This window comes from Perca fluviatilis, chromosome 2 (genome assembly GCF_010015445.1).
Source record: "Perca fluviatilis chromosome 2, GENO_Pfluv_1.0, whole genome shotgun sequence".
Lineage (NCBI taxonomy): Eukaryota > Metazoa > Chordata > Actinopteri > Perciformes > Percidae > Perca > Perca fluviatilis.
The window spans coordinates 3,796,188-3,812,959 of record NC_053113.1 but is presented as its reverse complement, the minus strand read 5'-3'; the positions used below and the strand labels follow the sequence as shown (position 1 = coordinate 3,812,959).

The window sequence follows — 16,772 nt, the reverse complement described above, 5'->3', positions numbered from 1 at the left end:
GTGAAAGGAAATCTATTGGGACCTCTTCCTTCCTCTTGCTCGCATCCCGGCATCATAATCCACGCATTGAAGATCTCTGTGAACCTTGCTTTTATGGAGATCTCCAGAGCTCTTACTAGCGGCCCACAGTATCTGACTCTTCCTCTTATTTCCTGCAGATGTGCAGAGTGAGGACACAGGGCACAACACTGACAGTGACAGTTTTCTCTCCCTGAGTTAGGTTGGTTGCCTCTAAGAATGGACCGAGAACTTCGATCAGTTCTTTAAACTGAGCATATTCTCGCTGTGATAGGATTAGACTTTTGTGCCCCTCTGAGTCCAACACATAGACTAGCTTTTGTATTTCAAAATTCACATAAGCCTTTACTTGCTTCAAAGTGGAATTCCATTGCGTAAAAATTGTTGCATCACTGACGTATGCTTCAAAGCGGTCTCTAAATGAGGTGCCACTGTGGAAGAGGTTGGCTGTACGGGACAGCTTGGCTAAGGTGCCTGACAGCCCAGTGGCTTCTTTCAGACCATCTTTTATGACCAACTGCAGTGAATGTGTGAAGCAGTCTCTGCATCTTACAGTTCTCATCCAAAGTGGCATTGACTTCCTCTTGATCTTCTGGTCAGGTCTTGCCAGATTTCATCCTCCAGCTCCATGAATGTCCTGGGATCATGAACTTGGTTTTCCAGCTCGCAAGCCAACGGAGAGTTGCTAGAAGACCTTGGCTGCAAATTACATTTGCTGCCACTAGGGTGCGTCTAAATTTCTAGGCTACTTCAGCACAGCATTCAAACATTATTGCAATTTTCTCTCCGGTGTGTTTGCTATGGACTCTTTGGCAGGTAAGAAGATATGACTGAAGGCTGAGTATATGGTTAACTTCATTCATTGTGTGTTGCTGTCACTCCAAGGAATGAGCGCATCTTGCAGTCACTCCAAATGTCTGTAGTAACAGCAACATTTGATGCTTCTGCCAGCTGACTCTTTATCCATTAATTCTGAACTTTTAACATTCCTGGAATGGTCACCGAGGAGATAGTGGATCTTGCTATAGGCCTATAATTAGGGTCCAGGGGTCTCATTTATAAACGAGGTGTATGCACAAAATGGGGCTGAAAATGTGCGTATGCTACTTCCCACGCAGAGGTTGTGATTTATAAAAAAAAAACTTGACGGGAAAATGTGCGGTCCTCCGGCAAATTCTGAACCATGCGTATGCACATTTTGGAGACAAAATAGGAATTGGCAATGCAGATGTTGAGGTGGTGAACTGAAGTCAGACTGCAGAGAGTAAATGGGAATAAGATTACTCTAATATTTTCTAGTATTGATGCCTCAGCAGTGTTATTTGCGCTTGTACTGAGTGATAACTGTTCGATAAACACCTCCAACTCAAATCTTAAGGAGGAGATGGCCCGACTGCATGGAATACAGGATAGCATCAAATACCCTACCATTAGATAACTGCAGAACACAGTGTAAATAATTAAATATCTGTCTTTAAAACTGTGCATATATCATCAAATGTCAAAGTCTGGAAATACAGCTGTTAAGCTCTCGCACAATTGTTACATTTAATGTCCTTATTGGTCCAAACTTTAATACTGTTCATAACAAAACCTGCATGAAGAAAAGTGTGTTTAGTTATTACATTTCGTCTTCAAATTGTATCTTGGGTGGAGGATACCAGTAGTTGATGCTGTGATTTTAGCAAGGTGTTAACAATCACAAATTGTTGTAAACATATAAATACTGCGGTGAACCCCTGCGTAATGCTGCATGATGGCCCTGCAGGAGGACTAACCCCCAATGGAAGGAGGGTATGGGGTACTTTCAGGAGAGAAAGAGACTTCAGGGACCATGACGATGACTGGCTAATATGCCAATTTAAATTCCCTAAAGATGCGCTCTTGGATCTATGTACTGAATTGGGTCCAGTAGAGAGGGCAACGCACCGGAACCGTGCCATATCCCTGTCCCAATACAGGTCCTCACCACTCTGGGGGAAACCGGCTGTTTCCAGAGGGAAATGCTAAGCTAAGTGTTTTTTTAAATAAATATTATATATATATATATATATATATATATAATCTTCAACTTAATCACTAAGGCTTGTTTGGATATAATAAATAGTTCTGTTAAATCTTATGATATACGTCTGGTATATCGCTGTCCCCGAGTGCCGTAATGCCTGCCGTTTTGAAAGATTTTATTAATAAAGGTAGTCTATAGATCCGGTTTCCCTACACTGTGCGACAACAGGCCGAAATTATAATTCAATTGGCAGCAATTCCCGAGAGTCAGAGTTTTTTTGCTTTTTCTCCGCCAGTCATCATGATTCGCTGTAACGAAAGAATAACTGCCAGGGTCATTAACATAATGATCAGCATTCACAAGGTGCTTTGCATTGACTATTTATGGTTAAAATGGGTGTGTACAGGGCAGGATAAGAGGCTGATCCACGTATGCACACTTGTAGGTAATCTCTGATTTATAAAGGGAACATTGCTTACAGGTGTGCACATGGTTTTATAAATCTGACTTTTCTTCGGCATACGCTATTTTAGGCCGTACGTACACTTATAGTAAGGATCCTAAGCACAGTTTTATAAATGAGACCCCAGGACATGAAGGAAGTGCCTGAAGTCCTCATTGTCAACCATGGAGAGAGGCAAGCAACGGCTTATAGCCTTTTGACGTGGATGTTTGGTGTCGTAGAGCCCTTGTTGCCCATCATCGAAAAATTATGTAATAGCACTGTGACCTGAAGCAGCTGGTGTCAAATGTGATGCAACGGAGGCACAGTATTGTTGGTACCTAACGGGAGAAAGGATATACACTTATAAATACATTTTTGGATCATCGGTCAACTGTTTGAGTTCCAGGGCTTTTTTTTCTTCTTTTTTTTATAATGCAATCGTGTTATGAATACAAAATTTTAGGAAATGTAATGTTGTCTATTTTGAAATACACTTTCTATTGATCAATACATTATCAGTGATGATGAATATACGCATGTGAACCACAAATTAACTGGAAAGTATAACCACCGTAGTGTGAAATAGAGTTTTACTGCCGTCATTAAGCTTTTAAATGGGAATAACTAGAACTTTAAAACAGCGCTCGGCAGCTATGCAAGGATAACGTTAGCGCTTTCCTCCGAGTTGTCTCCACCTCTCTCTCCATGAGAAAACACAGCCAGCGCAGTGCCGTTTACAGCGGCACGGATTATGTGAACAGGATGCAGTTTACAAGAGTAGCAATGCCGATATAGCATCCGCAACTGTGGTTAAACATGTCAAAACCTCACACAGGCAACGCTTGGTTGCGAGCTTATAAAACAGTGAAGTAGCATCAGAGATGGTTTTGTCACTTCAGTGGCTACATTATTTTCTAGCTACAGCTAACGTTAGCCAATGGAAAGCATTTTACTTACTTTTCTGGGTACAGCCGTGACAGGTGTTTGTTAAAGTTTGAAGTTGTCCCAGTGTTTTCCTCAATTGTGTGATTACACACACAACATTTAGCACTGCTTTTTCCAGCTTTGGATGTAAAATCTGTGTAGGCGAACTTCACGATCCGGGGTGCATCTCTCTGCATTTTCCAAAATGTGAACATGAGTCTCTTTCTTAGTAAGTAAGTAACTTACAGGAACGGATTTATAAGGACAGTCCACTTCTAAATAGGCATAAGCTGGGAAATTGAATGGGCATCATGAGTAAAATTGTCTGAATGTCAGTGCAGACCAGACCTTTTGTTATTATAACACAGCCATCTAACCACCGCAAAAGGGAAAAGGGAAAAGAACCTGCCTGCGAATCATGCACTATAAGAGCGAGAATGCAGCGTTAAGTGAGTGACGTCAGTGAGTGTGTTGTCAAGCAAGGAGACCAAGCGGTAGTGTTGTCCGACTGAGAAGTGTATGTGTGGCTGTGAGGAAAAAAAGAGATCCCAGCCGAAACAGGAAAAAGTGTAACATCTTATATAAAATTTTTATAACTTATTAAGTCAGAAACTTCATCCAACGTCCGATTTAGTATATCCTCAAGTCCGAGTCGAGTCTCGAGTCCTCAGTCCGCGAGTCCAAGTCAAGTCACAAGTCCAGAGAATAGAGACTCGAGTCAGACTCGAATCCGACTCCAGTACTCCATCAGACTGTATATCACACTGTATATATATAACCATATCTATCTTTATATTTTTATATATGTATATAGCGTCTCAGAACTGTGCACCTTACCCCTTACCCCCCCCCCCTCCCCCCTTTTTCTTCTTTTGCACTACTTATGATATTACATTGTTGACACTGGAAAGAGTGGCTTTTAATCTTGTTGTACATGTGTATAATGTCAATAAATGGCATTCTATTCTATTCTAGGTCCTGTTGCTGGAGATTAAAAAGTGGTCTTCCTCTTTTTCTAACAGGACCCATCAGAGACCAGATCCTGCTGAACCTGAACCTGAACCTGAACCCAGCTGTGTGTCCATGAAGAGTGTCTGGTCTATGGAGCCACCGCTACTTTACAAAAAGACCTGTAAGGGAGAGGCAAATAGAAATGGAGGAGAGGCTAGTTGAAATGGAGGATAGAGGATTGATGGAGAGACTTGAATGGCAGAAGGAACGAATTGCAATGGAAAGGGAAATTGAAATGTTAAGAAGAAGATTGAGGTGAGTTGTGAACACAGCAAACTGGAACGAGTCTCATTGGATGGAACTACGTCCCGTCTGGGTTCTTTTGTGTCAGTCTTATGCACAAATAAAGTTTTTTTGTAATTTTGTGGAAAGAAATGTTGGTAGTTGATGACTGAAATGAGAACCAGAAGTGCAAATAAAGCAGAGAAGTGCAATGTGATATTAAAAGTATAGACAGGTTGTGCATAGACAGGACAAGAAATATATTGCAGTGTTATTAAGAGCAGAATAAATTGTGCTAGTAGTAAGACTAATATACAGTAGATATATGCAGAGTATATAATAAGAGAATTAGAATAAATATGGATATTCAGTATGAGCCATATAGTCAGATATGTGCAGTATGAATAGTATGAAGAACAGTAGAATATGGCTATGTATAAGTGAAATTACAGTATGTACATCTGTAAATGAATAAATAGAACAGTATGGGTGGGATAGGGTAGTGCAAATTGTCCAGGGGGGGTTGTAGGTTAAATTGTCACCGGGATGCAGAGCAAGAGTTCAGTAGGGTGACAGCCACAGGAAAGAAGAAAAGGAAGAAGAAGAAGAAGAAGAAGAAGAAGAAGAAGAAGAAGAAGAAGAAGAAGGAATGAACATGTGACCCTCAATAAATGTGTTTTTCTATCAGGACCAAGCAGAGACCAGAGTCTCCTGAATCCGAACCTGAACCTGAACCTGAACCCAGCTGTGTGTCCTTTAAGAGCGACTGGTCAAATGATCACTATATTAATTTTAAAGGAGAACAACCCTCTGCTGAAAATAGGTAAGCTGTTAATTGTATAATATTAATGAATCATGTTTTAACTTTTATGTATAGAGAGAAGTTTTTGGAGTTCATATTCAGCATCTTTCTTATCACAGCCATATTCTCACATCTGAAAGTCTTCAACTCTTGACTTTAGGTAAATATTGGATCTGGTTTGGTCCATTATATTCTCTGGTGTTTTAGCTTTTTAACCCATTTCTTTTGTAATTCATTGAACTTCTTTGAGTTAATCTTGTTGTAGTTGCTGCTTGTATCTCCAGCTTTTTGTTTCTGAATAATAAAAAGTGAATTTCCATCCCTGTTGGTCTTATCCTCTGTGTAACAGGATCCAACAAAGACCAGACTCTACTGAACCTGAACCCAGCTGTGTGTCCTTCAAGAGCGACTGGTCAAATGAGCGCTATATTAGTTTTAAAGGAGAGCAACCCACTGCTGAAAAGAGGTAAGCTGTTAAAATAGTATAACATTACTGATTCATGTTTCAAGTTTTGTGTATCGAGAGAAGTTTTTAATTTATTTCCGGCGTCTTTCTTCTTCACATATATGTATATTCTCACATCTGAAAGCTGTCCAGTAAGACCAGTCTTCAACTGTAGATCTCAATTTAATAATGGACCTGGTGTGGTCCAATATTATCTGGTGGAAAGCAGGCTATCTCCCATAGCCATAGGGTATGACAAAAATCATGAATGGCAAAATTCTTCCCAAATGTTCTTCTCCAACTGGGAATACCAGGGTGATGGTTGGGATTTATGTGCCTCAGAGTGCCCCTTCCAGGGTAACTTCATTTGCACATCCCCCCTGGAGAACCAGTGACCCTTGGTAAGTGTTTGTGTTACCTGGGTCAGGACACTATTTGCCATGAGAAGACTTCTGCTATTTGAGTCTGGACAGTTAAGGCCAAGTCTCATTGAGTAGGTTCATGACCAGATCCCAGAAAACAATAAACACTTATAACAAGATAAGTGCACAGGTACATGGGTGAGTAATAGAAGGAGAAACCATTCAAATATTTAGGTAGAAAAGAAAGATTATGTAGAGAAGTAACTGCATATGTCCGTAAACAACGATGATATGATGGTTTTGAAGGATGAAATGGAAATTAGTTAGTCCAGTTTGAGTCACAAGCGACAGCAGATTGGAAAGATGTGAGACCAGAGGCAGAGTTGGTTTTGGGAATGCTTAATTAAAGATGAAGTGAGGACCGGGTGTTTTATGTGACAGACTTTGGCTGCAGCAAGTGACCTAAATAAGGAGGTGATCGGCCAAGAAGGGTCTTGTAAATGAAAGTGAACCAGTGAATCTTACAGCAAGTGTGAAGGGAGAGACGTTGACAGATGAATATAGGGTGCAGTGGTGTGTATTGAAGGGGGCATTTGTGGCAAACCTGATAGTGGAATGGTAAAGAGTGTCAAGTTTTGATAGAGTGGTCTTGCAAGCAACCCTGTATATAGTGTCACCATAATCTAACATGGGTAGAATTGTCATTTGAATGGGAGTGAGTTTGGCAGAAGTGATGAAAGTGAAGCGGTTTCTGTAAAGGAAAGGAAACCAAGCTTGGCCTTGACCTTAGATCGTAGCTTTGATATGTGGATGGAGAAAGAAAGTGAAGTTTCCAACCAGATGCAAGTATTTATATGCAGTGACTTGTTCAAGGATAGCCCCCTTGCAAGTGGTAATGTTAAGTGTGGAAGAAGGGGTAGTACCCATACGGGAAAACCACATGACTTTAGTTTTGGAGGTAATGAGAGTGAGTTTGAGTTGTGACAAAGACTGGTGTAGTTCGATGAAGCTATTTTGCAGGGTAGCTTGAAAATAATCAGGGGAAGGACCAATGGCATGAATCATTTTATCATCAGCATATAAGTGAATGAGTGAATTGCCAGCTGCCTGAGGAATGTTATTAATATATATTGAGAAAAGTGTGGAGCCAAGTATGGAGCCTTGGGTGATACCCCTGGTGACCAGGAGTGAATGGGAGAAAATGTTTTCAAATCTTAATTGTCGCACCCGGTGAGAAAGATAATTGGAAAACCAAACCAGTGAGTGATCAGTGACACCAATGTTGCTAAGTCTGTGAATGAGTGAATTGTGGTCCACGGAGTCAAAAACTTTGGCAAGGTCAATGAATATATCAGCGCAGTGTTGTTTGGTATCTAATGCGGATGTAATGTCATTGAGTACTTTTGTGGTAGCTGTAACACAACCATACCCAGATGGATCGATGTCAGATCAGAAGTCAATAAGGGGAAGCAAAACAAAGGGAACCACCATCCAACAGTATACTCAGTCCAGGTCAGTAGTTGTCCCCAACTACAAACAGACCATCTAACCTCTGCTTCCCCCTCCTGAGTTGGCTGATGGTTTACTAAAATCATTTTCAGGCCAACAGAAGGTTTTGAGGCCAACTGAAGGTTTTTCACTGTTGACTCCCTAAAACTTATTCTATCTTCAAATGTTTGGCTCCATGACCACAGAAGCTGCAGACCTCCTTGCATCATGATACCAGTCTGCTGCTTCAGGAGTCCTTAAGGCCAACCATGTTGGGTAGCCCTTGTTTACTTCTTAGTTCTTTCTGTTGATTCACAGTGGGGTCATCAGTACCACCAACACTTTAATGTCAGGGGAAACCATCTGATTCAATGTTTTAATCAACACTTTAAGTCACAGGAAATTACCTTGTGTTTGTCTCTGTGTGCACAGACATGATGTGAGCTAATTCTTCCTGATTCCTCCACAGAGTGGACCAGGAGAGCTCAGAGGTTCCCAGTGGTCAGTCTGCCCAGCAGCATCAAATATACCTGGATTCCATATTTATGGTCTGTACATGTACAACAACTACTTTTACATCTCTTCTGTTCATAATCATCTCCATGCTGCACTTTTCAGACCAGTGGGTTGTCAGTCTGTACAAAACAAGTATCTGATGTTTGCTTTCATGATTTCCGTTTGATTGTGTCATTCATATAGTCTTCTGTTCCAGCTGCTGAAGGAGAACATCGCCACTTTTGTGAAGAACGAGCTGAAGAAGATCCAGAAGGTTTTGAATCCAGATTACCCAGAATGCTTAGAGAGTCAGAGGGAGGATGAGGATGAGGATGAAGAGCAGAGGAGCAGCAGAGAGGCATTTCTGAAGATCACACTGTACTTCCTGAGGAGAATGAAGCAGGAGGAGCTTGCTGACCGTCTGCAGAACAGTAAGAGAATTTCTCTAAAGATTTAACTTGCTGGACTAATGGGACATTTACTAATGTCTCCAGAGAAGGGTCCAAGTATGTCCCATTTTTCTTTAATTACTTAATTAGCTTTTTTGTTATGTATTCATTCAGGAAGTTCTGCTGGAGTTTGTAAACGTAAACTCAAATCTAACCTAAACAAGAAGTTCCAGTGTATATTTGAGGGGATTGCTAAAGCAGGAAACCAAACCCTTCTGAATCAGATGTTCACAGAGATCTACATCATGGAGGGAGGGACTGCAGAGGTCAATGATGAACATGAGGTCAGACAGATTGAAACAGCATCCAGAAAACCAGACAGACCAGAAACAACAATCAGACGAGAAGACATCTTTAAAGCCCCACCTGGAAGAGATGAACCAATCAGAACAGTGATGACTAAGGGAGTGGCTGGCATCGGGAAAACAGTCTTAACACAGAAGTTTACTCTGGACTGGGCTGAAGGCAAAGCCAACCAGGACATCCAGTTCACATTTCCATTCACTTTCAGAGAGCTGAATGTGCTGAAAGAGAAAAGGTACAGCTTAGTGGAACTTGTTGATCACTTCTTCAGTGAAACCAGAGAAGCTGGAATCTTCAGGTTTGAAGAGTGCCAGGTTGTGTTCATCTTTGACGGTCTGGATGAGTGTCGACTTTCTCTCGACTTCCACAACACTGAGATCCTGACTGATGTTACAGAATCTGCTTCAGTGGATGTGCTGCTGACAAACCTCATCAGGGGGAAACTGCTCCCCTCCGCTCGCCTCTGGATAACCACACGGCCTGCAGCAGCCAATCAGATCCCTCCTGAGTGTGTTCACATGGTGACAGAGGTCAGAGGGTTCACTGACCCACAGAAGGAGGAGTACTTCAGGAAGCGATCCAGAGACAAGAAGCAGGAAAGCAGAATCATCTCCCACATCAAGACATCACGAAGCCTCTATATCATGTGCCACATCCCAGTCTTCTGCTGGATTACTGCTACAGTTCTGGAGGACGTGTTGAAGACCAGAGAGGGAGGAGAGCTGCCCAAGACCCTTACTGAGATGTACATCCACTTCCTGGTGGTTCAGTCCAAACTGAAGAACATCAAATACGGTGGAGAAGCTGGGAACGATTCAAACTGGAATAAAGAGACGAAGAAGATGATTGAGTCTCTGGGGAAACTGGCTTTTGAGCAGCTGCAGAAAGGCAACCTGATCTTCTATGAATCAGACCTGACGGAGTGTGGCATCAATATCAGATCAGCCTCAGTGTACTCAGGAGTGTTCACACAGATCTTTAAAGAGGAGAGTGGACTGTACCAGGACAAGATGTTCTGCTTCGTCCATCTGAGTGTTCAGGAGTTTCTGGCTGCTCTTCATGTCCATCTGACATTCACCAACTCTGGAGTCAACCTGCTGTCAGAAGAACAAACAACATCGTGGTGGTCTGAAGTGTTCAGAGACAAATCAACACATTTCTACCAGAGTGCTGTGGACAAGGCCTTACAGAGTCCAAATGGACACCTGGACTTGTTCCTCCGCTTCCTCCTGGGTCTTTCACTGCAGGCCAATCAGAATCTCCTACAAGGCCTGATGACACAGACAGGAAGTAGCTCAGAGACCAATCAGAAAACAGTCGAGTACATCAAAAAGAAGTTCAGTGAGAATCTGTCTGCAGAGAGAAGCATCAGTCTGTTCCACTGTCTGAATGAAGTGAATGACCATTCCCTAGTAGAGGAGATCCAACAGTCCCTGAGTTCAGGAAGTCTTTCCACAGATGAACTGTCTGCTGCTGAGTGGTCAGCTCTGGTCTTCATCTTACTGTCATCAGAGAAAGATCTGGACGTGTTTGACCTGAAAAAATACTCTGCTTCAGAGGAGGCTCTTCTGAGGCTGCTGCCAGTGGTCAAAGCCTCCAACAAAGCTCTGTAAGTGTGATTTATTCATCAATAAATACTCTGATATCTTTCAACAGGAGTTAAATATAAATTACTTGTTTCCTTCTTGTTGTCTTTCCAGACTGAGTGGCTGTAATCTGTCAGAGAGAAGCTGTGAAGCTCTGTCCTCAGTTCTCAGCTCCCAGTCCTCTAGTCTGAGAGACCTGGACCTGAGTAACAATGACCTGCAGGATTCAGGAGGGAAGCTGATCTCTGATGGACTGAAGAGTCCACACTGCACACTGGAGACTCTTAGGTCAGGATTCATTAACCCATTCAACTGATGACCATTTAAAATCTGACTAACTTTAGTTGATAAAACAGCTGCTTTGTGTCTGCTGATACGATAAACTTGGGCAGTAGTTATTCTTTATATAATTATTAATTTCTAGACTCAGAGTAACTTTCCATGAGGATTTTTCATCGTTTACTTTTGTTGTTAAGTAATTAAATAGAACAGTTGATTTTAAAGGTGTATTCTAAATCTGGAACAAAGTGTACATGGACAACAAACAATTGAAACTAGCACATGGCTGCACATGTTGACAGAGGGTTCCTGTGTGTTGTTCTGTGTGTTTGCAGTCTGTCAGGCTGTCTGATCTCAGAGGAAGGCTGTACTTCTCTGGTCGCAGCTCTGAGCTCCAACCCCTCCCATCTGAGAGAGCTGGACCTGAGCTACAATCATCCAGGAGACTCAGGAGTGAAACTACTGTCAGCAGGACTGAAGGATCCTCTCTGGACACTAGACACTCTCAGGTACAAACACTGACGAACAATAAGGAGATATTGCAACTTTTTTTTTGACGTATGTTAAAGGAACTGTCTGTGGTTTGAAGAAACATCCTTTTTGTTCCTCTTTCCTGGGGTCAAATCAGTTTCAACTCAACAGAAAGGTCCAGGACAGGTTTAGCATAGCTTAGCACAAAGCAATGTGCTGTCTATGCTGTGAAAAGAGTGTGTGGATGAAGCATTACTCTTTCGACAGACTAGTTAGCTAGAGGTTTAAAATGTCAGAGACGTACACTGATGTCTGGACTGACTCTTAGTTCAAAAAGTCCCTCAAAACGCGCTTTCCTAGTCCCGGCGGTGCAAACACAATATATGTGTGTGTGAGAGTGATGTAATGTTCATGTTTCTCTACAGAGAAAGGTCCACTGTTGCACTAAATGCTTGCTCTTTGGGGAATTGTTGGGTCTCTGTAAATGATAGTGTGACAGTGGCGCTGGCAGCCATAATCCTGTCCGCACTGTGCATACATTTTTTTCTATGAGACACTCATCTAATGATAACAATGTGTAAATGTGCACATAGTCTATTCTGCTCTCTGCTATGTTCAGTTATATTTTCCTCATTATTTATACATTATTTCACACACAAGCCATCCGCTATTGATCAGAATATTCATTGTTATGACTCAATCTGTAGATCAGAGGTGGGCCATCAGGGCCAGCAAGGCCTTCTCTGCTTGCACTGAGATTTTCAGAATCAGAAAATTATATGTTTATAATTAAAGGCCTAAAATAAAGAAAATATGTATTTTACTAGGAACACACTGTCATACACATCAAATAGCCTATTATAAGAACAGCTGATTTCTGGAGCAGTAAACAGCTTTAGAGGAGGACGGTTGTTGTGCGTACTATCAAATAAAATACTCACTTAGACCTCCTCTATCTGAAAAGTTTCCTGAGATAACTTCTCTTATGATTGGACACTTTAAACGAAGTTAAACTGAATTCAATATTTAAATCCATTGACAAACCAAATGTGAATATAAAATGAGTAAATTCTAACTCTACATTTGTTTAGAACAAAGCTGTGTGTGAGAGTGATGTAATGCCCCCCCTCCTTTCAGGGTGGAGCCTGCTGGAGTCAGATGGTTGATACCAGGTCTGAGGAAGTGTAAGTGTGTTTTTAATTTCATTCATCAAACTGTGACATCACTCATTCAACCCTCTGATGTCATCATCAAAGTGCTGATTGGTTAATAACTGCAGCTGTGTTGTGTCTCATTCTCTCCATCAGATTCCTGTGAACTCACACTCAACACAAACACAGTGAACAGATACCTCAAGCTGTCTGACAACAACAGGAAGGTGACACATGTGGAGGAGGATCAGCCATATCCTGATCATCCAGAGAGGTTTGACTACTGGCCTCAGCTGCTGTGTAGAAATGGTCTGACTGGTCGCTGTTACTGGGAGGTCGAGAGGAGAGGATATGTTTCTATAGCTGTGAGTTACAGGGGAATCAGGAGGAGAGGACGCAGTGAAGACTGTGGGTTTGGATATAATGATCATTCCTGGAGTCTGAGGTGCTCTGATGATGGTTACTCTGTCTGGCACAATAGCATCCCAACATCCATCTCCACCTCTTACTGTGGTAGAGTAGGAGTGTATGTGGACTGTCCTGCTGGCTCTCTGTCATTCTACAGATTTTCCTGTGACTCACTGATCCACGTCTACACCTTCAACACCACATTCACTCAGCCTGTTTATCCTGGGTTTGGGTTCAGGATAAGGTCTCGTGGTTCCTCAGTATCTCTGTGTTCTGTGTAGGATGGAGAGTCTCCTGTTTCTCATTGCTGATCAGTTGAGTCTGTACAGGATCACACTTACAGAAATATTTTGGGTTATTGTTATAAACTAATGAATTAACTTTGTTTAAAATAATTCAGAATGATTGAACAGATTCTTCGTGAACTTTGTAAACTTGTTCCACTTGTAGTCCTTTAAAGATGGAAGCTGTGATCATGAAATTGTAGAAATGCGTTTTGTTGCTCTTTTTGACGTTGTTGCTATTTTTTGTCTGAGCATCATGGGAGTTGTAGTTGATCCTGAGCTGGTTGTGTTGGATGATAAAATAACTCAAACTCCTGTCTGATTGTTTCTCTGAGTCTGAGTACACACACACACACACACACACACACACACACACACACACACACAAACACACAAACACACACAGACCAACACAGTCTCACTCCCTACTCGTCAAATGTATGATGCATGGTCAAGGAACCCTGGCGTCAAGTTTCAACGAAAGAGTTGTACCCTTGACGTTGTTTTTCGTCAATGATCCGTCAGATAGACATTCATGTTAATCCCTCCCTTCTATTGAGGAAAGAAAAAACACGCCCCCCCCCCCCCTTAACTCAAAATCTGTGACAGTTATATTATTGATATTTTAGCCCAATAACCGCTGTTTTAATCAACATTATTCACGAGATATTATCATGGTTTATATATATATTTCTTTTAATGGTATTATTTCGTTCTATTTCAGACAGGAAAGCTGGGTTGCTTTTTTGGTTATTTATATTTTTTAAACTCTAACGCTACATCTATCAACATTTATCATGGTATTCATTTCTTTATTTTAATAATATTATTTCGGTCTTATTACCTGTGAAATATTACAGTATATGCTGTAATACAGAACATTACAATCTGATCCGAGCTGGATGCATTCAAAGCCGATATCCCCCAATGCAATGTGGCCATTCATTTCAAAGAATCGGAATATTGCACGTTGTACGTGAGAATTTACACAATACAATACTACTAATGAAAAAGTAATGTTTTATTCTTAGCACTTTGATTTGCCTTATATATACTATATAAAAACCTACAGTTGAGTGTTTACAAATACAGCCTAATGGCTTGTTTGACTAATTTGCATTTGTTTTGACTTGTACAAAACTATGTACAAAGCGAAGCATTTTTTATTTTATTTTCCATTTAAAAACGCAATTTTCTAATTTTGCAGTTGATGAATATTAATAGCAAAGACTAAAGGGGAAAAACATGAGTATATTTATATGTGATTAAATTTGATTTCAAATCATTAAAAGCATTATTAGTTGTTTTAAATAAATGACTTTTTTGAAATATTGATTTATGGTATGCCTAACATATTAATTATTATATTCAGAAGATGATCCTCATATCAATCACCGTGGTTACAGCTTGTAGCCATCCTAACGTTTGTAGCCTTTACTGAGACTACCTTTTCAAAATTAAGAAGGGACTAGTTTTAGGAAGCATTTTCATGAAATTAAAAGGATAAGCAGATTGTTGCCGAGGTTTTTGTTCACAGAGTAAGATGTATATGGCTTTGTTTGGGTATGTGTACATATACAACATCTGTTTTAGCATTTTGGCACACTTCTACCTCAGCCTATATACTGCACACAGACAAAACACATCTCATTCAACCATTTCACAAGCTGAGAAAAGGGTCGTGATATGGCTCAGAGGGTATCAGAGGTCATAAATGATGAAACAGTCCATCGGCTCTGCTCCTATGGGCACCTTGGTGTTCATATGGACAACACCTTTGGCTGGAAGGCCCGTGTTGAAAGTGTGTGTTATCATTTAGAACAGACACCCACGGTGAATCAGATGGTTTATGTTATACAAGGCTGCATTACAGAGCATATTAATATGACTGTCATAAAGGTTGTGTAGAGGAATAGAAACCGGTCTCTCCAGACAAGCACACAGAATATGGTCTGCTCTATCTTTATTCTCCATGCCAAGTATGAGCTCTTATCCTCTGGCAGAAGATATGGGTAAACTTAACATTTCTAAACTTTGGACCTACCTCAATTAGAACTTCAAATAATGTTGCTTGAGGTTGGGGGTGTTGTGCAATAGCTTCATGATATGATGCAATGGGTTGTGTGTAGGTTGCTCTGAGCAATAGATTGTTGCTGTGTGATGTGCTTCAGTCTGACTACATACTTTTTTTATGTTGTTTTTTATTGTAAGTATATGTCAGCTGTATGATAAAACAATATATGTCAAGTGTTATGTGTGAAGCATTTGAACTCAAGGCAAATATCCCTCTGGGGACAATAAAGTATCGCCTGCAAAGTGGTCTCCATGATGTCTAAAAATGAAAACATTGTCGTAGGACTATAGCAAAAACATCGTTGAAAAGGTCTCAACCTGGAGAGTAACATATGTCCGTCTGAAGAGGATACATCACTCCTGCTTTGAAATATTGACCTCTGAACCTTGAACCCAGTCCATGTTTGAAGGCTTGTCATTTAGCAACAGAAGGTGCTACACACATAGGACCAACTGTTATAGAAAACTCTGGACCACAGCTATCATGTAGATATGGTCTCCAAAGTTTACCCACTGTAAGCACTGTCAAATATGGTAATAAGCTATTTTCACCTATTTAATGATTCCATTTTTAAACGCTGATGACACCCATCCCAAATAAAACCAGGGTGTATCCAAAAGTATACACTGCCAACTTCTAATTATGAGAAATATACCAATATACTTTAAAACTACAACTCCCATAAGAGATGCCACAGAAGCTGTTCAAAGCTTGAGCACTTCTAGTTATTCCAGAATGGGTGGGAGGACATGTTTGACTCCTGTGTTTCTGCTGTTGGCCGTGAGTGGGCTTCATTCCATTTCAGACTGCTGCCGCCCACCGGCCGGCCGAGCACACAATACATGAGACAAATACATGAAACTGTATTTTATTATTATTGCTGTCTTTATTGTTTAACTCCTCAAATACGTTAGAAAAAAACATCAATATTACGAATATTATGTATTTTTACCTTGTTATCCGCTGAGCAGGATGTACTACGTCACTTCCTGAGTATTCCGCGGATTCGTTTAAACATTATTATGGTTCATAACTTACTGGAACAAAACTGAGGCACGTGTTGTTGCTGGTGACCAAACCACTGACTGTATATATGTAAATTGAAGCGATACTGGTGTTAAAGACCAGCTGATCGCTGCCCGATTCTTTGAAATGAATGGCCGCATTGCATTGGGGGATATCGGCTTTGAATGCGTCTAGCTCGGATCAGATCGTAATGTTCTGTATTACAGCATAATATTTCACTGGTAATAAGGCCGAAATAATATTATTAAAATAAAGAAATGAATACCATGATAACATCTAAATAAATGTTGATAGATGTAGCGTTATAGTTTAAAAAATATAAATAAACCAAAAAGCAACCCAGCTTTCCTGTCCGAAATAGACCGAAATAATACCATTAAAAGAAATATATATATAAACCATGATAATATCTCGTGAATAATGTTGATTAAAACAGCGGTTATTGGGCTAAAATACCAATAATATAACTGTCACAGATTTTGAGTTAAGGGGGGGGGGGCGTGTTTTTTCTTTCCTCAATA

At 40.7% G+C, this 16,772-nt stretch overlaps 1 pseudogene; it reads left to right on the top strand.

The window, feature by feature from the left end:
- The window catches only part of LOC120570835, a 68,836-nt pseudogene extending 57,868 nt beyond the window's left edge, over positions 1 to 10,968 (top strand).
- The last annotated feature ends 5,804 nt before the right edge of the window (positions 10,969 to 16,772 follow it).